Genomic DNA, 24,919 nt, shown 5'->3' on the forward strand with positions numbered 1-24,919 from the left:
ATTTGCTTTACTCTCCCCTTCTGCTTTTAGTAGTTGCATTAAACTATTGCCCAAGCAGCCATGAAGTGGATACCCTGTGTGTTTCTGCATCTGTGATGAAGGAGCATACCATGAAGTAAATAAGTAAGTATTAATTTTCCTGCTGAATGCTGGTGGATTGCGAGCCTGAATGAGCAGGTGCAGGGCAGGGAGGGGAAGAAAGGGAAAGTTTTCTCCTTTAGCAGCAGCAAAGTACTAGTAATATTTTGCCTATTGCTGAATTGCTTTTCACTAGAATAGCATGCAAAGGAAACCCACGCTTCAATACCTCCATTTCCTTAATGAAAGAGAAATCCTGAGATGAGTTATTCAGTGTCCACATCCTTCCTGTTGTGTGCATCCTGTCCACAGCAAAGGAGGCTTCTTAATGAAGTCAGTTTTCTTTCTCTTTCCTTTTTTTTCTTGTCCTCTGTTCCCCTCTACACTGCATGTTGTAACTCACCTCTTCTGCCTGCCCAGAGAGGAAGAGGAGGAGGCACACCTTGCTCCATAGCTCATTAAAGCTTGGGAATGCCATTCCTGAGGGCCAGCACCCTATGCCTTAGAGATTTGGTATCTGGATTGCCAGTGTGGGACATTACAGATGAATCTGATATGCTTTTCAGGTCAGGGTCACTGAAGCTGACATTATTTCTTTACTGCCATTGCTGATGAGGAGAATGAACCAAATTCCAGCCTCAGTTTCCCCTGTGTAAGTCAAGACTCAAATCCACTAACTCCAGAGGAGAAGGTCTGTTGCTGTAGCAAAGTGCTGTACTATCTGTTCTCTTCTAGCAGTCTTTCTTCCCCAGTTTCTCTTGCCATATTTAGTTAACATCATCCGTATTCTGACAGGGCCATTTTATGTGAAGTACTCAGTAAATAGCATGAGATGGATCTTCTCACTGAAAGGTTACAGAAAGCTTCCTGGATCAGCACTGGAGGCAGTTGTTGGTTCAGCCCCATTTCTTTTCTGCTTTTTTCCATGGTTTCTGTCATGCTTTTCTGTCTGTCTTAATTTGAACACAGGATTAATGAGCATAGTGCTTAGTCCTGCCACAATCAGAGCTGCTGAGAACTGATTCCAACTTTCACTGTTCCAATCTTTTCCATCCAGGTCCCAGGAAAATCAATAATCTATGAAATGTTCAGTTAATTTTACCAGCTTAATGCTGCTGAAATATTTTCTGTATAGGAGCAATTCTCTATTGGCCTTTTTGGGGCAGAAACTCTCCATGTTAATATAATAGGAGTAAGGCCAGCATATACACTACAAGGAGGGAAAAAGGAATTATTTATTTTAAAAAGAATGCTAGATTTGAGATGGTTTCCACACTCAGATGTAAGGTCATGGCTACCTAAAGAGCAGAGCGGTCAAGACATTTTAATAAATACACCCATTGCCTCTAATTAAAAAGCTTCAAAAGATGAGAACAGTTACAAGAACCAATAAGCACATGAACAAAGAAGGGATGCTGAAAAAAACCCAAGTTGCCAATCTTCAATAAGCAGGCTTTTTTTTTATTTTTAATGTAATGCTATATTACCACATATGGTTACACATGCAATGTTGGGGAGCTAGCTCTGAAAACATTTCTTTTACTAGCTTTTAATAACACCAGATGTCTATGTGGCAAGAGGGAGGAAAGGACTGCAATGGAATGGGGAATTGGACCCTGTGGACTAGTTGAGCCCCAAAGCTGTAGCAAAGTCTCTTCCCTTCATACAGCACCACCTGTATTACTAACCGGCATCTAGAAATGGAAGATGCTTTGGGTTTTCAGATACCATAATTCCCTAGCCATCTGTTTAATGTGAGGCTAACATCGTGATACTGCTGCTTATGCCACATTGAGTGTTTAGCTATTACACAAATAATGTAACAAAACCACTCTGCTCTCTGTTGTTGTTGGTCTTTTTCTCTGAAATAGCCAAACATAAGTATTTTGTTGTTCCATCTCAGCAAAAGATACCAGATGGCCTTGAGAGCCAGAGTGCAGACTTATTCTCATGATCTCACCAGACCGGGGGCAGAAACCATGTTAATATGGTTGTCCACCTTTAGGGATATTGTTGCACAAGTCAGTGATGGGATATAGGAGATTTCTGTACTTCAGTGTAGTAGAAGTTCATCCATACATCTTCATAATAATACAATATTATGTACTCACAGTATAATTGTGTATTCACAGTATAATTCGATTCCAAAGTGGAATTAACTGTGAATAAACTTGGCTTCCAACCTGCTGTGGAAGTTGATGCTAATGATTACCATAGTCAGAAACAGCACAACCTGTGAAGCACAATCGCGAAATAGCTGCCACAGCCACATCACTCTCCTCATTCATTGTGTCTGTTCCAGGAGGGCTTGTAACATCCAAACATGCCTGTGCAGGGACTTCCACTCTACTCAGGAGCCCATCTTTCCCTGGCCAAGCATGGAAGCTGGAATGTGGCCTGTTAGAGAGAAATGGCTTACCAGGAGATCCTCATTTTGACAATGTTGCTGAGGTTGGTATCCCAAAGTGAGGGAGAGGAGCATGCTGGCCTGGAGGAGCTGCCACTGGAGGACCCTGTTTCAACAGAAAACTGACTAATCTTGCAGATTTAACAATTTTCAATGTGGGGTTTTTAAAAACATCTTCAAGAGTTACACCTTCTACTTAGCATGCCTGTTGCAGGGAACTAGAGACCAAACTCTTTTTAGATGTATTCTAAAAATCTGAGTCAGCAACAGGTACCAAACACAAACATTTATTACTTCACTCACTGCTATGGCTGTTATATGACAGAAACAAAACTCCAGACAAACCCTAACTGGGTGCTCTGGCCGTGTAAAGGCAATGATACTTAAGTCTTTTTAACTGCATCCTAAAAGCCAAGGTGAGGATGCATACCTGCCATGCCACCAAAGCAGCTGAGCTCTGATCCTAGTGATGGGAAATGAGTGTCACTCAGAGCATCTCGCCCCTGAATCATCCAGGTGAGAGCCATTCTCCCTCCATCCACTCTGCTGGGAGCCCACAACAGTCATAACTGAAGCACCTTGGGTGAGATGTATAGAGGTAAACTTAAATGCCCCAGCACTGACTCCCTTCCCCAAGCTGCTGGCAAGTGTTTGACAGCAGGACAAAGTATCTTCCAGACTGGGAGTGCTGAGGACCAGCTCAGCTCTGTCAAAGCTATTATCTACCCAGGAAGATGCTAGTACTGATCAATAAGTTGATTTTAGTGACAAAAGATTGTGAGTGGTTGAATTCCCTTTATGCTTTCCTTTGCTTTCTACTGAAAGTTGCATTCCTGACAACCTGGTGCCCGTGAGAGGGGAAAACATGGGTAGACACAGCTGCGGTAAGAATGGTGGGACAGGCTGTGACTGCACTATGTAGTTCACCACAGCAAAGGGACTCTGCTCACCTCTCCTGGTAAACTCAATCTGCATAAGGATGAATGGTTTCTGTGCACCTAACACTTTTTTCTCTCATGTTTTGGAAGAGGATGTGGCCTAGAAACCTCTGGTACACACCATGTGTGGAAGGGTGTGCACCAGTGCCACTGTGTGAGTCACAGGATAAAATGTTGTCAACAGCGGTGCACAACAGATGCTGCACTGTTTAGCTGTGGTCTATTAGAGGGTGAAAGGTGGACAAGTACCAAGAACCCTTATGTGCGCTCACTCCCATCGAGCTGGTGTGTATGTGCCTTCCAGTTGCCTGTCACAGCCTGCCAGGCCAGCTGTTTATCACACATCCTCTCCCTCTGGCACTGCCAGCATCCAGGATCACCCACCTAACTCATTAGCAGGTTTGGTTTTCTTCTTCAGAAATGCTTTGAGATCCACAAAATAAGGAATCACTGACAAACACTAAACTGGAAACTGGTTTCTCAAATTTTTAAAAATCTGGAAATGCACCTTCTGCAGTTCAGACAAGTATTTTGTAGCTACTTTGGAAACCAGTGCTCACACTGTCAGGGACTTTATGGGTGAAGGACAGAGCACAACATCAGAGCTGCTCTAGGATGTGGATGGAAATAGGCTGATGCAAGCTATGTGTAAAGTACATGCACAAAGCTTTCATACGGGGACAGATGGGACTGAGTTAGAATTAAAATACATGGAAATGCTGTTGGATGCCTGCTGCCTCCTTCACTTCTTCGTGAGTTGCTTCCCACTCCCAGGACCAGACTGTTCATTCCTTCTCCCTGAACTTAAATTACAAGGAAATAAATGAATGCAGAGCAGTAAAAGCACATGGGGGCAGAGCAGGGGACATCCTCAACCCCTTCGTATCTGCATCATATGCCTTTTGGGGCCAGGGGCTTTTTGGCCTAGGGGAGAAGCCAAACACCCATCTATCAGAGATTTTCATTTTTGCTCTTGTGCTCTGCTTTGCTGTAAAGGTCTAAAGAGCAGATGCCTTTGGGAGCCATTATTTTCGGGGGAAAAAAAAAAAAGAAGGATGATGACAACACTTCTGCACTTTTTCAGATTGTGCACTTTTTATCCCCCTCCCAGTTCATAAACAACAGGCTATGAAATAGAGAAGAGCAGTCCTCAGATGTAATAAATAGAATATGGATTCAATCCAGCATTTTAAGAAAAGATATTTCCACTTACTGCAATGGAGAACAATGATACCAGGATGAGATACAAATAGCTGTAATAATTTTTGTGGTTTTAAGACTTTAGCAGAGAATAATCATAAATCAGGCTTTGGAAAACTCGGTATTTTTACCTACGGAAAACTATCCTGCAGCAGCAAGTCAACCTGAAGGGAGATCACACAGCCAGGGTTTTGTTTGTAAAGTGACAGTCAAATTTGAGTCTACATCCTCTTACACATACCATCTGCAGTCATATCCTCTCTAGTCTGTCTCTGTGCTCTGTGTTTAAGGAAGCAACTATACAGAAATATTGGGACTTATCTCTGTTGTGTGGAGAGGCTACACCTGTCATTTTATCTTGTTCACTTTGATCCTTTCTGCTTATCACTGGCTTGGGATGAAGGCTCATCTTCAGCCATGTATTTCTTAGAGCTGATGCTCAAATTGTCATCTAAGGGAGGAGGCAGACCTTTGATTCTTCTTTGCTCTGCAGCTGGTTTAGTCATTTCCACCAGTGAAAAATGGATGCGAACCATCACTCAGGCAGAGCGGTGAATGGTTATACAAGGTGCATTGGCAATGGAGAACGAGATGCTGGGAGTATTGACTTAACAGACCATGAGTGAGTTTTCATTGTTTCTTTTAGAAATGTGCATGAAGTTTGGTGCCAAGAGCAAAGATAAACAAATTCATCATCCAACAGTGGAAGGGAAAAAAAATCACCACTCTGGAAATTCAGTTGTACGAGCTTTTGTAATACTAAACATAAAGGGATAAAGGAAGCAATATTCATTTTATTCCTTGCTGTGGTGGTGGGCATATATTAGCTACTGGAAGCCTCAAAACACTACTTAAGGGATTACAAATTCTGTACATGCAGCTCTCAGCAGTCACTAAACTATTGCCACCTCTAGGCTGCAGTAAGGCAGTCATTAACATGGCCTTGAATACTGATTGGGATTTTCTGGCAATTATTTTAAATTGAAAAATGCCAGTTGATGGAAATCACAGGTAGTGATCTGAATGTCTTACTTTAGGAGTGGAAGTGAATTAAAGAATAATATTTTTGTTTTCAAATTTACTGTGACTTACAATAAAAAGGAAACATTTTGAAATTAAAAGAAAATATTTTAAATTTATACACCAAAAATATTAAAGAAGGAAAGTTCAGAAAAATTATTTGGTTGATATGATCTGAATCCTTTTAAGTTTCAGATTTCTTCTTCAGTATTAGGATGGGAAAACTCTAAACTGAGAATTGCTTGTGGATTGGAAAAACTGTTTCCTGCCCACCTCTCTTGGCAAACCACTATGTTTCTGTTTTGCTGCTGAAACTTCAAAAAGCAACAGGCAATGGCTGGATCAGAGTTGATCTTCCAGCAAGTGAGAAATGCTCCCAGGATATACATTTGTTCAGTAGCATGTTCATGGACATGGGAATGTTTAGAAAGGTGAGGTTTCTGTAATAACTCCTGTGGCTTCTTCACCGTGGGAAGGTAAGCAAGTGATAAACATGCCCTTTTAGTCTCTTTCCATATTTGTGTTTGCTCTTCTGCAGGAGGAAAACATTAGTCTGACTGTTTTTTAAATAGGAAATGGCCATACAGTTGCAGCCGTGCAGCCACATGATGTGGCTGTGGGGACTTGCTGTGGTTTCAGGTGCTCTCTACCTTCCATGATGTCTTGGGTCTATCTTTACCCGCTTACCCTATGAGGAAGGAGAACTCCTAAGAAAACTCAAATCCAAAACACCTTTTCCGACAAAAACACATGGAAAAGCATGTTCAAAGGAGGTGACCTCAAACCAGAACTGTCTTCACTGCCTGCAGGAGAAAGCTGAAGTCAGATGTCAGGATTGGTGTTGAGAAGACCTCAGCAAAGTTATTATTTCTAACCCCAGAGCTTCTTTGGAACCAAAACCAAACTTCCTTGCTCTGAAAGGACTGAATGAGGATCATCTTTGCGCTTACCTAGTCATCTTGCTACAATGGAGATGGTCCTTGCTAGTACAGTATTAATATGCTTCACAGCTCCCATTAGGAAAAGGTGAGCAAAGCTTTGGCACCTGCTTTGAGTTTTGATGCAGCATCTACCATCACAGTAAGCAAAGGCAATGGCCACGGTCATCTTGGGAAAGGAACACATACCTAAACATAACAAAAACAATATTTCTTTTTGGAGAGGAAGAAACTATTCTGGGGGCAGAGTGGAAAAGGAAAGCTGAACACAGTCCTTTGAGCTCTCTAGTGTCCCCTTTAGGGGAGAAGACTGAAGAGACAAGACTTGTTCTGATCTGGGAAGGTCTCCTTTTCTTGAGGAGACATTGGACCTAATGTCAAATACCTCCAGAACCCAATGTGTAGATTTCTAGATTTCTGATTTTAGGCTTGATCCTCAGGTTTTAAGTAATTTGCACAAGACACAATCCCGATCTGTTTATTCGTAGGCCAGGGCTGGAAATGTACATTTTCTCTAACAAGGGTGTTCTAGTTAGCTTGTGTTTGCAAGACACTTGGGAGAGGGGGATCTGCACAGTGCAGAGAAACCCAGGCGAGGAAGGGCTTCCTTCTTCAAATGGAGTGTGACACTGACCTGGCTGGGTCAGAAATCAGGGCCGTTTAGCCAATTCACTCGTCTGACTGCTGATCGTATCAACGGAGATCTGTACTAGCAGATGAAGGCAAGCAGCACTTTATCAGGTGGTTTAATTTCTCATTACCCAGAACCAGTTCGTGTGTGCGTCTTTGTTCTCTCTCTGTCCCCACAGGTGCAGAAAGGATCAGTCCCAGAAATATTTAGAATTAAGAAGGGACTTGTTTTTTCTCTCTCTTGCCATCCCAGGCTTTCAGACTGGGGGGAAAGGCAAGGGAGGTGTAGGGTGTCAACAACAATAAGCAGGAGGGGAAAAGATGCCTGCCACTCGGAGAGTTCAGGCTGGGACAGTTTGATCTCTCCCAGAGCACTCTCGGTGCTTAAAGATCACTGCTTTTGACACGTTTCTCCGGCTGCTGAATGAGAGGATTTACTTGGGTGAAATTTAGGCCCGAGGGGGACATGAAAATCATATTCATAATTTGAAGTGACATGTGATTCAGGATTAAAAAGCTGGCTGGCAGAGAAAAGAGCTGAGGTTATCCTTTTGAGCTGCGCTAATGCAGAAAACTGTGTTTTTAATCCTGTTTTAAAAAGGCCTAGAAGATTTCCAGCTGGGGCAGTTAGAATATAAAGGAGTGGTAAAGATGAGGAATCTCTTTTTCAAAAAGATGGAAAAAAAACCCAAAACAACAACAAAAGATCGAGTTCTGCTTTTGTTTTTCTCTGATAGCAAGTGGTTGAAAGCCAATAACAGGAGATTTTTTTAACTACCCTTCCTTTGTCTGATTCTTTAAAACACCGCAAGCAGCAAGAGCTGTCAGTGGGACAAGGCAGAGGTGACTGCTAAAGGAGACACCAGTGCTAAGGAGACAGCTCCAAGGAGCTGGGATTGCAGATTTCCTCAATTTGTGCATTTTTTCTGGGGGATTGGGGTTTCAGCAGTACCTTCCCCCTTTCCGTCACTGCCCAGGAGCTCCTTGTCCCTTGTATTGAGCACAGAGCAGAAAGGTGCCCCCCATCCCACTGAGCTTAGGGTTGTGTAATTAGTCTCTGCTCCTTTTCATGTCCCTTTTCCCAAGAGACTCTTAACTGTAGCAAGACAGTGTGTTTTTCCATATTTACCTAAATAGTTTCCGAGAGTTAGGCTATTTCTTCTGTAATTTTGCAAAATTGTATTTCTCAAAGGAAACTTTAGGGTTAGTTGAAACGTTCTGTTTTGATACACTTGAGTTGGCTTGAGGGAGGGTTTTTTGGCCTTTCTATCTTTTACTATTTCACATCAAGTCCATTTTGAAACACAGGTTTGAATGACATAAAAAAGTAAAGGTATTGTACTCTGAAAAATGTCACATTTTTTTCCTGTTTTTCAGAGTGGACTTTCATTCTTTCCCTTCTTAATTGAAATAGCATTTTTTAATATAAATCAGCACTGACAAAAATAAAGCTAACTTTTGCCCAGCTCTGTTCAAAGTCTGTCACTGGAACAAATCACATGAGATCAAGGTTTCAACTTCCCTGTCCCTCAAGACACAATTATTTCCTACTGTTCCTTTCCCCCCTCTGGAAAACTCCTCAGCTAAGACAAAAAGAAATGATCCAAAGCTAGAGGAAGTCAATGAGAGCTCTTCTATGTATTGACTTTGGGTTTGGGGAAAGCTCTGGATCAATAGGGTGCTATTACGAATCTAATAGCCTACATATAGAATTTAAGTGTGCCATCATATGAGGTTTTTAAATCATCCTATAGAATTCAGTAGAAATTTATTCCATTCCATTTTCATGACTGAAAATGAATACTTACTATTTTTATCTCTTGCTCACCTTGTTGAGGTAATATGGTTAAGGCAGGCACGCAGCCTCTCTCTCTCCAGCGTTATCACTGGGTGCTGAACTCCCATCATGTAGACTTGTTCAAATCCCTCTGATAAATATGAAACTGGAGGAGAAACAAAAAGATTAGGGACTGCAGGGACCTAATCTGAGGATATGATCTGCCTTATAAAATCCTTTACTGAAAGCAACACCACATGAAAGAGCGAGCTTTGCTGGATGCTTCCATTGCCATTTCTCGCTCACAAGATTAACAGTCAGGGCAGAGGGAGACCACACCAAAACCTAAACCTCTGTCCCAGCACTGTTTTCACTTGTAAGCTGATCACATCTGAAACTGGATCATTAAGAGACCATAAACATGAAACGCAGTGATGCTATTTTTTACCGAGACACTTTCAGAGTAGAAGAGCACTTTCAGCGTGACAGATCTGGCTGCAGGCCAGTGGACAACAGAGTCCTCCAGGGAGTTTCGTTACCATGGTTAGGTACACTAGGAGTACATGGTGCATATTGTGTGTAATCAGGGAAGTAACTTCTCCTTTGGGTTCCTAACAGAGTTTCCTGCCTTAACAGCTTTATTGGTAATTTTTGTTTGTTTTCTTGCTTCAAGTGTTGGCACATCACAAACTAGACGTATCTGCCAATCACTATCTGCACTGCTGTATCCAAAAGACACTGTTTTGGGGGGCTGAAGGGAAATTACTGTTTAGGTTGTATAGTCTTATTCTCTGTCAGAGAAAGATACTGCACAATGCTGTATTGACTAAGGAGATCTTACTGCAGGTGCTCAGCCAGCAAAGTATAGCTGAAAATGTTGTTTGGAGCACAGTAGAGGAAGTGAGTGCCATCTACCAGTCTGGATGTCTAATTGCTTGTTTGCATGTACAATTACCACAACTGTGGTCACAATTACAGTAATTATATGAACAAATGAAACATGTAATTGCATGTGCCCAGTTCTAAAAATCTGGGCACATGTAATTGCCAAAGGCCACGGGGAGATTCTGCTCAGGAAAGGAGATACAGCACCGTCCCCAGGCTGGGCTTGAGGACATGCTCGCCTCCTGCTTGGTGCCTCATGTTTTCCATCTCCTCATTGTCTATCTTGGAAGAAAGTAGGCTGTATCCTCTCCTGAGCACCTCCTCTTCAACTTGCATACTTAGCCTAAGTTTCTGAATTGCTTTTGAAATCCAGAACAAAGATGAGGCCAGCCTCTTTGGATATCATTGTATGGATCTGCACAGGGAAGACACTATAAATAGCATCATCACACATTATTGACTGCATTCTCTGCAAAACCCAAACCTAACTGAGATCGTCTTTATTCATAGGAAAGAGTCCTACGCATATTTACAGAGCATTTCTCTAGGTTACTCTGGCCAGTTTTACTTAACAGTTGTCATTTCACTCTCTGTACAAGAGTTGACTTTTTATCTGACAGCTTCAAAAATGAGATTGAAAAGTTAATTTTAAGATATAAGTATCTCAAAATAGAAAAAAAAACCTAGAAGCTTGATAGAAGTCAAATATACGACTTGTGAATAAAATTTCATTAAATATACTCACAATTCCATTGTTAAAAATAAATTTAACATTTTATCCTATTTTATCATTAATGTTATCTGAGTTTATAAAAATTACATTAAATGCAATTTTAAAACCCTTCCTATATTGTGTTGCCATTTCAGATCAGAGTGTAATCATGCAATCATTGCAAAAAAATTTCACACAAACACACACACAGAGTTACAGACATATTCAAAACCAACCATGAATCTGTTTGTCTGTAGATTATTTCAAGTGTCCATGGTGATCAGAGCACAATAAAGCATAATAAAAGACCAGTGAAAAATGATGAAATAAAAACCACTCTGCTTTTGTAAGTAGAGTGTTATGAGAAAGACAGACAATTTTCTCTGAATATGTAATTTTTATTCTGTGTCTTTTATTTATATGACTAATTAAAATAGATTCAAGCAATCCTATGCTCCTATGGTTTTTCAGGTTTAGAAGAAAATGTACTATAAGAAAAGACTAATGAATGAAATGTTGCAAATCATAATAGGAACCCTGTTTTGGGAGAAATGACTAGCCTGATTTTCAAACAAATATTGAAGGAAATACCTGAATGACAATTTATTTTTCATCCCAAACTTTGAATCATAAAAATATCTAACTTAAATCTACAGTGAGGAGAAAGAATATGAGGGGTAAATGCCCTCGAAATTCAGATTTAAATCCTAATAATTGAGCTCAGCTTTCAGAGCCAATAATGGTTTCAAAGTAAATGTTTTTAAATGAGATTAAATATTTGTTGTGTGCTTCATGAAATATCTTGCACAGATATTTAAAAATATAGCATTATGTGTTGTGTGCATACATATACAATTTAGACTAAAGAATTGATATTTCATGTGGCCATGAGCCATCAGGTATTATAGTCTAATGGAGACTTCCAAGAAAGTATTTTTCCTCATATTGCTCGTTTCTCCATCTACCCATGTCTATCTGGCCAGCAGCACAAGGAAACATTTTGCGTCCCCTTTTGGGCTCAAGGAATAGCCTACAGACAGCTTTTGCAGAGGAACATAGTGTAAAATAACTGGAAAGCAGCTCTTTTGTATAAGGTGTTGCTGGGGCACTTGAGCATGTACAGCAGTCCCTCCAGTGTTGCCTAAGGTTGGACAGCTTGGGCTCTGTCTGTCCAGTGTTTGGGGTGTACCACCCTGGGTCCCTCCATCTCACCTCATTTAAAGATCCTTCTCCAAGCTTGAGGAAGTCTAGATTTTCTCTAGAGAAGTAGTGTCCATAGTGGATTCTTCCCATCTATTTCAGGACAGAGTGAGTCATGCTTTGAAAGTGTCCACCCCTCCTCTTTTGAGTTTGCATAGGTGAATAACTTTGACTAACTTAAAATGACCTGTAAACAGTGAAGTTAGGGAGGTGAGTCCCACCCCAGAGACAGTCTTGTCCCTCTCCTTGCCACCCGCTGAAGCAACAGTCAGGGTCCCCAGCAGAGACCAAGGAAAGGGGCCATACCCACCCCTAGCCCTCCAGTGCTGTCTGTGAAGGAAAAACACCACATGAAGACTAAGTCAGTCACTTTATTCGATGTTAGAACCTGGCCTGGTTTTCTGGCACGACTCCTCCATCCAGCCAGAGCTATGAGTCACAAGCTAAGCCCTGAAGTTACTAATACAGCTCCACGTACCATCAAGTTGCATATTTTGCAGCATATTATCCTTTTTGGGTTTGGCAAAATGAAGCATCTCCATCGCAGGCAGAGTAGGAATTATGATGAGCTTTTTCCAGCTGGACTTCTTGTAATCGTCACAGGGATAAAGAGTTCTTCAAGACTCCGGATCTTTCCCTGTCAGGCTCTAAGCCTGTCTCTGGCTCTGTTGAGCTTGTCAGGGTTTTTATTTACAAGATTCAGCTAAAACTCTGTCCTGCCAGACTAAGCCAGGCTGTTTCTGCTTGTTCCTTAATCTCCAGGCTGCCACTCTCCACATGTTAAGGGACACTTAGTTTGTTTAAGGCCTGAGGCAGGCATAATTACAAAATTTAGTCAAAATCCTGAACTGACCCCAAAGGTCTTCCTACTCAGACAGAAATCATTTGTCATAATGAGCCTACTTGTAACCTGCTGACCCTTGGAGCTCAATTAATTTCACGCAGAAAAAGTGTTCACAGCCTCTGGACCCTGCTGCTGGAGGGATTTGCACAGTGGTGTCTCCCACTCATACAAGCCCAGGTGGGCAAATGGGCTTAGAAATTTCTCCAGAGAGAACAATGAACAGAGATAGGGCATTATTTTTAAAGCAAGATGGTAAAATGAGGTATTTATGTATTCAGTTGCAGAGTAAATTTGTGTTCCTTAGAAAAATAAATTAAATATGCAGAAAGGCATATAAAAGCTTGAGGGCACATGTTTTACTTTTGTGTCCCTTAAAACTCTTTACAATACAGTCATCTCTATCAAAGAGAGAAGTGATGCATCAAAAAGGCCTGATTTGCCAGCCTGCTGCAGCAGTGCTGTGCCACAGCACATTGTACCAGCAGCTCTGCCAGTGTACATCGCTGGGACAGGGGATGGGAGCTCCCCTAAGGGCATGGGAGACAATATGAATGACCTACAGTGGAAATAACTAGCTTGGGCAAAACGCTGCAGCAAAATGGCCATACTGCTTCCCATAGTCAGAGCTGGGGCTTTTCTGCATCACACTGCACCGAGTCAAGCAAACCCAGAATACATTTTGGGGTCTGACCTTTACTAGCTGAAGATGAACTGCCTGGATTTGAGCTCTGGTTCTTTCTCAGCTACTGGCATAAGCTCTGCATTTTTCTATTATTTTGCCTAAGTAACACACAAATTAGAGCAAGAATAGAGCTTTAATCTGAATATTTTTACGTATGTTTTCTGGTCTTTGTTGTCTCAAATACTTCAAAAGAATGTCTGTGCCATTCAGCAAATGAAATTAAAATCTCTCTAAACTACCTAAAATTAGCTGTCTGGTGCAAACTGGGTGTGGGGATGACAGGGAACAGATGAATAGGGGGTTCAGAGCACTTAGATCAGTGGATATACGGTCAGATCCCGTAGCAGGCTGTCTTTTTGGTTATATAAGAGGGTTGCACTGGACCCACTTGTGTTGGAATAGATGCTATGAGCCAGAATAATGAAAATCTGGCCTGTTATATCTCTTGGCATGGTCCAGCCAGCCTATTTAATTAAGATGATGAAAAGCACAGTCACAAAGATAATTCAAGAGACATCAGTCATCTTAGACAACATGAGGCAGTGATTTTTTGTACCAACTCATTGAACCTGCTTATGCATTTGCGGGAATGCATGTGGCTGGAGCGGATAATCCAAGAGGATCTTTCCAACAACCATAACTATTTGCACTTACATAGCACCTTTTGGCCACAGATCCCGATGTCTATAAATCTGTAGGCTCATAGGTGAGAGCTCAGTAATGAATTTGAGAACCACATGATAAATTGTGTTTATTATGCACTTTCCTTACACAATGCTCATAACAGATTTTCACTAGAAATGAGTCCTGGACTGTGCAAGCTCTGTTGCAAGCTCAGCTGCGTTCATCTGAAGCAGCCAGAGAGCTGTGTTAGGGAAATCCCCAGACGGCACAAAATTGGCATTCCCTGTTCTTTACCACACAGCCTTTTGGCATAGGAGATAGTAAGGGGGTGAAGCACAGTGTACAGTGATTCAGCCATTGCAGTCACTAGCTGCAATTACTTTCTTTTGAAAATTCAGTCAAAATTCTCAAAGTTATGCAAGAATGGGCTTTGGATGCTACTGGGCTCAAGGTCTCTGAGAGCAGAAAGGAGGCAGTGAATTGCCTCTCCCTCCTCCTCTTCCCATTTTGCACAAATAATAAGCTCACCATTTAGGACAGAGCCCCTAGAGCTATATACAGCATATTAAATAGTACAAATGTACAACAGCTTCAACACAAACCACTGTCTCTGGCTTGATATAACCCTACTGTTTAGATTGTTTAACCGATGACACAATTTTTCCCCTGGTTTGTGCACAGTCTGATAGCATTCAGAAACTGCTTTTCCCCTAAACTGTTGTCTCAAGTGCTTTTACTCCTGAAGATCATAGAAGATAAAAATAATGCATGTTGAGTGTGTGTAAGTGTGTGTATATATATGATACATGATTGCTGAGCATTTGTGACATTAATCTTCACTCACAAAGACAGAAGAGATAACTCATAAGTTATCCCTCTGCTCAACCATGAATATAAATGTCAGACTCCTAATGGAGATGTTGTCTAATGAAATATTGTGAATTATTGAATCTCCTGAGCCATGTGCAAATTTCATTTCTTCTTTCCTTTTGGGTTCAGATTGGGTATTTTTGAGGTGATGCTATCAGCACTGAAGAGTGGATGGAAAAATTCTCAATGTAGCATTAAAGATCTAATCTCCATAGTGTGGGATGCCTGGGGGATGCTGGCTGCCCACTCCCATGGCATCCATAATTAGGTGCATTACAAATTTACATTAAAAATTAATATTTTGGAGACCTCTTCCCTTACAATCCCAATTCAAAGGTGAAGCTAAGGAAGTCTAAAGCTATAAGAGACAACAGCACAGTCTATAAATCGCAGTGGTGTAATTAAATCAGTGTAAAGTGGATCAAGTTACTTTGGTGCCAACTCAACACACTTAAAATGGTTTAAGCCTTGTTTAAATAGGTTTAGCTTCATTTAGTAAATTAGTGTAAACAAGCCAAAAATTCTTTGTAATTTACCATTGCTTCTGGCATCGTCAGCTTGTATGTCACACTGGCTTATATCATCTTTGAGACATACTTACCAGTGTGCAACTTCCATCCTTATCCTTCCTTTTTGCTTTGGCCTACAAGATGGGGGGACTCATGAGCAGTGCAGTTTACCTACAGAGAGAAAGCACATTTAGAAGCAGTGCTGTGGCTAAAGGCAATTGTGTACCTTGGAAACCTTGGTGGAAGTTCCTCGGAAAACTTCCACCTTTCTTCCTAGAAACTCCAAGCTCAGACCAGCAGTTGTCACCAACAATCATAAAATCGTAGAATCATAGAACTGTTCAGGTTTGAAAAGACCTTTAAGATCATCAAGTCCAACCATTAACCTAACACCACCGAGTCCAACGCTAAACCAATTAAGGTAGAATAATAACTAATTTCATGTTTCCTGGCTTGGTGGCTGGATTATTTTTTAATGAAAGTAAAACTAGGAATCAATAGTCTAGTCTGCTCACTGACCTGCTCTGTTTTACTCCCAGGCCCATTTTAGTCTAAATTGCACTTGTTCATGCTACCAAGATCAGAGATTTTTGCTAACTTGACCCATTTGAACAGAAAGACGTCCAAATGCCTTCCCATAACCAGCTCTTCTGGCAGATCTAAGGTGGTAGAAACCTCAACAGAAGCAGCGGGTGCTGGTACATGAAGTTCTTCACTCACTTTAGTCTATCCTTCTTCTTCCTTGTTCTTTAATTATCTGCTTGAGAAACACATCATTTAATTTTGCTGAACCACCTAATCTCCTGCAGGGCTGATCTCCTACTTTCAGTGGAGAATTGTAACTTGCTGCAATTCGATCACTGTGCAGAATGTCTTAGTATGTGTAAAACCTGTGACAGATAATGCTGAAATTTCAGTTTAGCCTTTACAAGGTACAAATAACCAGAGAGATGATCATTCAGAGGGCTGTGCAGCTCACAGGGAGTGCTTAAGGACAGTAATCCCTCTAGCCCACCAACACATTATGCAATAGTTGCACTGATACCATCATGCTTATCCTCACATTTGCCCTATGATGTAGAGATGTGTTATTATCCCCACTTACAGCTGCAGCATAAAGGATGAGGGTAGAATAAATGACTTGCCAGAAGGCAGATGGGGAGTCTATGGCACAGAAGATTATAGGAGCCAGGTGACCTGTGTCTTGGTTTGGCTCTATGCCCAGAAAAATCTCCTTTTCTTCCTGTAGTTATTGTGCCTTCATTCTGCAAAAGGGAAACCTCAATTGAAATCCCTAGCCCTTTAAGGCTACAAAACAAAAACCTAATTCCCAGGCTTAAAAAAGTACAAAGAAGCCCTTACTTACCCTGTAGGCCTAGGCATATTGCATGATTATACCATATTTAAAAAATAACCCAGCATGAGTAATGCCTGTATTGTGATGTGGCACAATTTTGGCCAGAACATTACCACCGGCCTCTTTTTTCCATTAACATGAGTCAGCTCTGTGTTGTACATCCAGGATACTGATGGTGTTAGTGGGTGCTGATCCAGATTATCTGGAGAAACCTGATAGGTGAGGCACACCATTTGTGTATCAGATTGCCCACGTGGCATGGTTGCCCTGCCACTCTCTGCAGCAGAGATGTGTAATGACCAGGCTCTGCAGTAGTGAGCGTGAGCTCCATCACATCATCATCATCCACTGACACAGGGTCTGCACTGGGTTGTTAAATTCCTTAAGTATTTATTGAAGCCAGTAGTGCCTCAGGCTCCATCCCCCCCCCTCCACATACCTAGCTGAAAATTACTGCCAGCCTTTGCCACTGACCCTTACAGGAAGCATTGAACCAATCCCCCCTGACAAATGCAGAGCAATGGATCAGCCTTGCCGAATGACCCCCGGTGAGGTTGGCTTGACACTGTAGGCAAGGATTGATTGCAGGTAGCAGGTGAGACCCTTTCACTTGACTGCCTCTGGGACTTGGCCAAATGTTCTATGCTTCAGGCAAGACATACCATGCATGGGGATAGGAGCCCCCAGCTACTTTTATTAGGGCCGTCTGGACACTGATTATCTTTTTAGGCTTATAATTGCTGGGTGCATTGATGCTTTTCTTTGAGCACAGTTATTGGGGAGCAGCGGAAGTGTTTCATGCTTCCCTGGGCAAAAATGGAAATGAGCACAATCTATCTGCTTATCACCCCATTCCTCCCTGACTGCCTCAGCTGTGGCTCCATCGATCTGTGGTGAAGATACTCCCCATTTACACCACTGTCCAGAAAGAATTTGATTTGAGGTAATTGTTGTCCGATGCAGTCGATCGGGCCTCTATCCAGCGCTTTATGGGAGCAATATTACAGCAGTAGTGATTTTGCTGTTGCAGTGGATTGCATCAATATATGCTGGAACTGATGTGTTAGGATCAGGAAAGTGACATTTACTGCAGTAAAGGCAGTATGTATTTGGCCCCAAATTTAGCTGGGAGTCAAGAGACATAATTTTATCTTCAGCTGGAATCATTTATCCCAGCTCTAGGTCTTGCCAAGATAAATAAGCACTCCTTCATGCTCACATGTTAATGCTGTTGTGATGAGCAAAGGGTTCATTTATTTTTTTAATCTCTGTTCAAATTAAGCTGTTAAAATCAGGGAGACACCCAAATTCTAGGGACCTGGGTATGCGTGATACAGTTCTTTATCTGCTTTCTGTAGGCTAATATGGGGGGGGTGGGGTACTTTTCTTCCTAATTTATATTAAAATTAGATGGAGGACAAAGAAAAGAGAGAAAGAAAATGCCTGGTCTAAATCTGGTTAAGGTTCTGAATCCCAAATCAAAGAAGTGAGGCATCCTCCACAATAAATGTTTTATGAAGAGCACACACAGCGTGGTAATGCCCACAGAAATCTGACAGTTTTCTCTGCTTTCCCTCTCTCTGCTCTACTTTCCCATCCATGCCTCAGGTCATACAATTGAGCCTTGTTGCTCCTGTCCTTGCCTGTGGTCCCTGATTCATCACTTTTCAGACATCACTTCGCTGTGTCTGGAAGAAGCAAACAGGAGAGACACAGCTTTCCCTGAATTTCCTTTTCTCTGTTTGTACTTCTGCTTCCAATTTACTTGCTGCTCTTTTTCACTTCTTTCACCCTGTCTCTCCTGTTGTGTTTCTTTTCTTGCTACAGTATCATTGTTTAGTGTCACTTGGGTGGAAAATGACCCCACAGTGCATTGGGGAGGAGTCCTCATACTGCTGAAGTGGTCAACCCTGACCTTGGCTTCCCTGGGCAAACTCTATATGTGTCTGCAAACCCATGCTTTTGCAAAAGTCTTTACATTTCTCCCTGGTAGTGGAAGTTGTGGGTTTAAGGTGCCTCGAAATATCCTCAAGAGTCTGAATGTCTCTGAAAATAGGGCCTAGAGCAATCCCCCACATGCTTGTTTTTGCTAATGGTGAGACTTTCAAGAGGGAAGAGCTCACTGCTTCCATGGAACACGGGTGTATTATTATCCAGCAATTTCCTCACTCTGTTTAGGCATCTGTGGCAGGCCGTGGCTTTGTTGGCTTTTAACTTTCTTTTCTAAGGCCCAAACTGCTGGTTTTTTGAAAAATCACACACTGTTTTGTTTCTTGTTTTCAATGTAAAGGATAGCTAGAGATGAAGAATCTCCCCATCCCCATCCCTTGGTAGATGGGTCCTGTGATGCATTGTCTTTCCTGTCGGAAATGTGCTCCTGTTTTCCTGTTGGAGTAGGCTGAGTCATAGTAATTATTTTTAATTTTAATTCAGCTTTATAGGAACCCTTTCATCACAACTGATTTAAAAAGATGAGGACTCTCTTCCAAGCTTTTTCCCTCAGCCACTTACTACACAGTGTAGAGTGGCAGAGCAGAGAGAGGATTCTCCATTTGCAGTTCTGTCCTTTCTTGAGTTTTGCTTTAACCCCCTTCCTATTCTGTATCAGAGAAGGATACAGATTGCACAGACCAAGCTGCATATAAACTCCCTTGCAATGAGCCTACGTTCTGCCACCAGGCCAGGAAATTAATCTCAAGTTGCAAACACACCTTCAGCATGGCAGGGTCCTCTGTCACAGCCTGACCTTAGCTCCCTCCCCATATGAGATGGTATTTTCACCCAGCCCCCAGCCAGATTCATGTTGGTGCAATAGTCAGCCAACACAGCCTTCTGGACATACTGTTACAAAAAAATAAAAATTGAAATTCAGTATATTTACTGCAAATGACAAATGAGAGTATAAAGCTGAGTAGAGAAATTACCCAGAGAAAAAAAAAGTATCCCCCCAGGAATCAGATCATATTTGAGACTGTAACTGGATCAGACAAGCCACAGCCAGTGAAACTACAGAAATTCATCGTGCACTGAAGAGCTGCAAAATATAGACCTGTGACTTCTCTGCCCAGCCTCTCCTCCATACTCTCTCCTTGGCCTCTGAAATATGCATTGTGCTCTCCTTGGATTTGGAGTTAGACCAATTTTAAAGAAAAGGCAGAGTGAGTACGCTTGTCCTGAATGTTGCTATGCTAGAAATGGCATGTTATTATAAAAGCGTATTTTCAACACATGGACAAGGTCTGGGGCAGCCTGTCCAAATGATTTATTGACAGGTCAACATTTCCACGGCCAGCACTGCAGACTGGAGGATTCTCAGGCTATTGAATATTTTATATTCACTTGATGAATTAGATTTTGCATGAATTATACCAAAAGGATCAACCAAGAACAGTCTGGGTTAGGTTCTCAGCTCTGCCTTGAGATCTGCTCTGTGAGACATTTCATCTCTCAGCTTCTCAGCAATATTTTCCAAAGATGAGGCACTGATTTTTCCTTTCCTCTGTACTTTTTCTTACCTGCTCAGATTGGTCTGGACTTTTACAGTGTTTCATATGAGTATCAGCAAAGTGTTGTCCCATGTTCTGTTTCAACCTCCAAGCAAAACCACAACAAAATCCCAATAATAACTATGGGGGAATTTTTGCCATCTTAGGGTTTTTTTAGATTTTTCTTGTGTTACTCATTATACTTCATAGCAAATCAGTGCTTTATCTAACAGTGAATCTACAAAGCTTTTTACTCTTAGTTTTGTTATAATTAATAATAACTATGTTATCTACATGAGCAGTCCTCTTTAGTGATCTGGTCATGCAATTACAGTTTGAGCTCATGGGGCCATGGGCTGAAGAAGCCTATGAGCTGGGCTAGGAGGATAGAGGAGTCTGAAAAGTGGAAAAGTGAAAGGAAAGCAGTGGTTGCTGAGACAGGGGGAAAAGAATTTTTGTCCATTCTTTTCACCAAGACCCATGCCAACCCTGACTCTTTATTTGCAAAGTCAGATGGGCTTAGCAGTTTGCAAGCAAACAGATGAGAAGGTCCCTGCAACCACAATAGATAGCAAACGCCAAATGAGGGCTAGGATTGAACACTGAAAGCACACAAGTGAGCCATGAGGTGACACTTGTGGAGGTTTCCCTGGAAAGGAGTGTTTTTTAAAGACATAGTCTGTGAGAGAGAAAAGGGAGCATTACGGCAGGGGAAGAAGTGCAGGGAAGAAGATAGGAAAAGTGCAATGTCAGGTATTCAGAAGGTGGGAATGTGGGAGATATGATCGTTCAGGGACAGCAGATATAAGGAATAAACTTTCAATTGATACAAAACACCAAAAGGAAACAAAAGAGAAAAATCACAGACAAGCTGGGCACAAATTAAACAACAGTGTAAAAAGGTTTGAGGGTATTCTGACCTAAATGGAAAGGCATAAGTGAGAACTCTGAAGAGAAGAATGAACCATCCTAATTCTTCTCCTTGTTTTTGGGCTTGTACAATAGGCTGACTACAGATGGGTTCCTACAATGTGTGGGTATTGGTTTTATCTGGAATTTATGAGTTTTTTGACTTACCATCAGAGCACGATTTCCCTGGGCTTTTTCTAATTTTTTTCTTATTTTTTATTTTTTCTCAGAGGTGAATGGGTGCATGAAGGGCACATAAAGGTTTATTGAGTAAAAGCCCTAAATGCTTGCAAACTTTTACTATTCTTCCAGGGCCTATAAATATTTTTCTCAATCCTTCTCTTCAAGGCAATAAAAAATTAGTTTAGAGGTTAGCTGTGGGACACTTGACATGAGTCTGGCTCTAATCTCATTTTGAGGTTAAGGAAAGAAGTAGAACTGAAACAGCCTAGACCGCCAAAGTATTGAAATAGTTATTAGCATGCTGCTGTTTATAGGCCATACATATCTGTGGCATAGCAAGTTGTATAGATGTTGAAGAGACCAAGTATATGTGCATTAGATAGGTACTGCCCTCTGTCATAGGCATTGCTGAGGTTTGCATTTTCAGTGGAGTGTCCCCCTGTTTAAGGGTATGCTTTGTACCCCAAAATATAGACACACTCTGAACAAACCTCACAGATGCAAGTCTCAGCAGTGCACGTTGCTGTGTGTCTGGGATGCAGCTGAGAAGCTCAGAGGTTCAGGCACTCAGCTTTGGAGGCAGGGATTATTTTCAAGTGCAAACTTACACAAAATCATACACAAAAATGAAGTTTTATTTTAAAAAAAAAGCCAACAAAAAAAATTTTCCTGTAGCCATTCCACTGGCAAGACAGGTCTGGCTAATCCAAAAATTCAGAGTTTAAGGAGGTACCTTTACACCAAGACTATCTTAGTCACATTGCTCATAATAATGATTCCCAGACCTCCACCTCTGTCTGGCTAGCTGCCTCTGCATATCTGTACAGTTTGCTATGAGCTTTCAGTTGGGCGTTTGCTTAGTTGTGCATCCTTGGGACAACTTTTAGGAGATACTAGGAAAGCAACTAAGAAAAGCCCATCTGTGGCCCAAAGATCCATTGCACAAGGCCCTTCACTTCTGTATGAGGGATTTATGTGATGGCTATCAATGTGGCTTCTTGTAACAACTCTGCATGTAACTCTGCTAATTCCTTGTCAGGATAAAGCAAACGAATTAATGCATGTTGACTTAGGACTATTTAAATGATGTTCCTTGTCCAAGAGCAGACATCTTTGTCTTCCTTCCCTTTCCCTCCCTTCTGGGTCTATCTATTCTTGGTTTGCAGCCCTAACCTGGAAGAACAGGAATTGTCCCTTCTGGCTGGCAGATGACCAGCGATATTAGAGATCTGGCAGGTGTAACAGTGTCTGCCACCACCTGTGAGCCCAGGAGGCTTCACTCAGATGCCTCCAAGAGAGAGGGTTGCACTCAGGATGGGGATCTGCTGGTTGGAAGTGAGCTCAGTTTTCCCCTGATGTGTAAGTCAGCAAGTACAACACCCACGCAGGAAGCAAAGCTCTTCAGCAGAGCAGCCGCGTGAAACTCAGCAGTTTTGGTTTGTGAGGGTACATATAAAAATATTTTTGGTGTCAGTTTTCCTGGACAATTCCAGCTTCTGAAAATTGAAGGCAAGCACTAACTTTCCTGTTCCGGAGCAGTTTTTGCTAGAATGTCTGAAGCTTCTCGTTTCATCAGCATTTCACAAAAATAAATACCCTGAAAACAGGAGAATTTCATGGGAACACTCCTGAGACCCCTCAGCCTGGAGGTGGTAGGAGGCTTGCAATAACACAGTCATTCATTTAAAAGATTGTTTTGGAGGTAAACCCATTTCCTATATAGATGTCTACACTGAGACAAAAAGAGGAGAAAAGTGTCTACCTCATAGGGTTTTTTGAATATAAGAAAGCCCATTTTTAGTGAGAAAAAAATGCAGTTTTCTTTGAGTACCAGGAATTCCTCTGGGAAAGCTGATGTAAACATACATAGCTGTTAAAGATTTAATGAGGTCCCACCATTTGTCTAATGCGATCACATTGGTTCTCCTCTCAGCACCTCCTCCTATGCTGAATCAGGCACCTTCTCCACTCTAACTAGGCCCCCAGATTAATATTGCCTTGACGTAATTGTTCATTCAACACGACTGCTAATTTGCCAGTGGAGCTATCCCGGGGTCTTGCTCAAAGAGATATGAAAACAATAACCTTGTGACCAAGAGACAGGGTTAATGTTTGGACTACTAAACTGTTGAAAGGGTGTTTTGTGTGAAGGAGAAGGGAATGACTCATCAAGCAAGGGGGTACAGGGTTAGCACTTCTGAAAAGAAAGAAGAGGAGGAAAAAAAACCCTAAGTTATCTTTCCCTAATACAAATCAGAAAGTTGATAGGGGAGAAAAAAAGTAAATATATACAGAGGAATGCATCAATCTGCAAATGACATGAATTCTGGGCATCATTATTAAAAAGTTTGTGCATTCACAAATACACATATGTGCATGCTTTGTCTTGCATGCATGTATGCATCACTAAAGCACTGATGTACAGCTTCCAAATAATTGCCTTCTAATAACAAAAATGTGCCCCATTCCAGTAATGACAACTGCAGCACAACCAAAACCAACTGCAGCTAAAAAACAAAAATCATATTTCAAAGAAAGACTGAAAATTAGCCTGTGGCTTTCACTAAACTGTGTCTCTGATTCCTGCTGGGTGACACAATGGGCTGGCTTAACGCAGCCTGGCCTCTAAACTCAGCCATATAAGCTTTGGTTCCTTGAAAGAGCACCCTCACTGTCTATCAGATTTTCTAAGCTACACATATTCTGCACACTATAAAATATCCTCTTCTTTCTCTGCCTTATTTGTCTGTGGCACATCTGTATGCCCCATCTCCCTATTTATAATAAAATTCCTCAGAATCTTTTGTGCATGTATTCCTTTCAACATCTGCAAAAGAAATTGTTTCTCTTAGAAACAGTGTAAGAGTCAGGGACTATACACAATAGCTGGAAATTCTGTTTAAGGCCCAGAGGGGAGAACTTTTTTTCTGCTGTGAAAATGTGTTGTTGCAATGCAGTGCAATATTCAAACTCAAACCCTTTCCCTCCTACCCCCCCAAGAAAAAAAATGCACAAGGTGGAACAGGCTCATCTAAAGCAAAATATACTTGAGAGAACAGATGTGGCAAAACAAAACCATAGCTTTCCATGAAGAGCTGCCAAAAATAACATTGGCTCGGCAGGCATGTGATCTTCAGAGGAGTTTGCTACTTGAATGAGTCAGAATGGTGATTCCATTTTTACCTTTTCAGTGAACAGGAAACACATTCTCCTGGAGCACCAAATTCTCCTGCAGTGGCCCACTTACACTAGATTATATCAGCAGGCTTTGCAGGTGCTGAGACAAAGTGGAAAGTGTATAATGGTTTCCTCCAGTTTGAGAAGTGGTGCTTAATTGAGGCAAAACCCAAAAGGTCATGTAGAAGTATATGTAAAAGCAGATACCTGTGTATACATATCTGAAATGAGGAGCTAGAAGAGAAAGGGGAAAGTAACCTAAAATATCTTCTTCCATAAAGAAAGAATAGGGCTCTGGCCACAAAACATATTTCATTCCATGATGCAGAGCTTGCAAACTCTTTGAAAAGGAGTCTATGATGTGGCAGATCTCATCAATCCAGCACATGTCCTTCGGCTCATTGTTCTTCAATGAAAATGTTTTGGCTTAGGTTTTTTTGTAGAGAAAGGGAGTGCCAATGGCCTCAGAAAGTTTCAGGTTTCGGTATCCAACT

This window comes from Pelecanus crispus, chromosome 14 (genome assembly GCF_030463565.1).
Source record: "Pelecanus crispus isolate bPelCri1 chromosome 14, bPelCri1.pri, whole genome shotgun sequence".
Taxonomy (NCBI): Eukaryota; Metazoa; Chordata; class Aves; order Pelecaniformes; family Pelecanidae; genus Pelecanus; species Pelecanus crispus.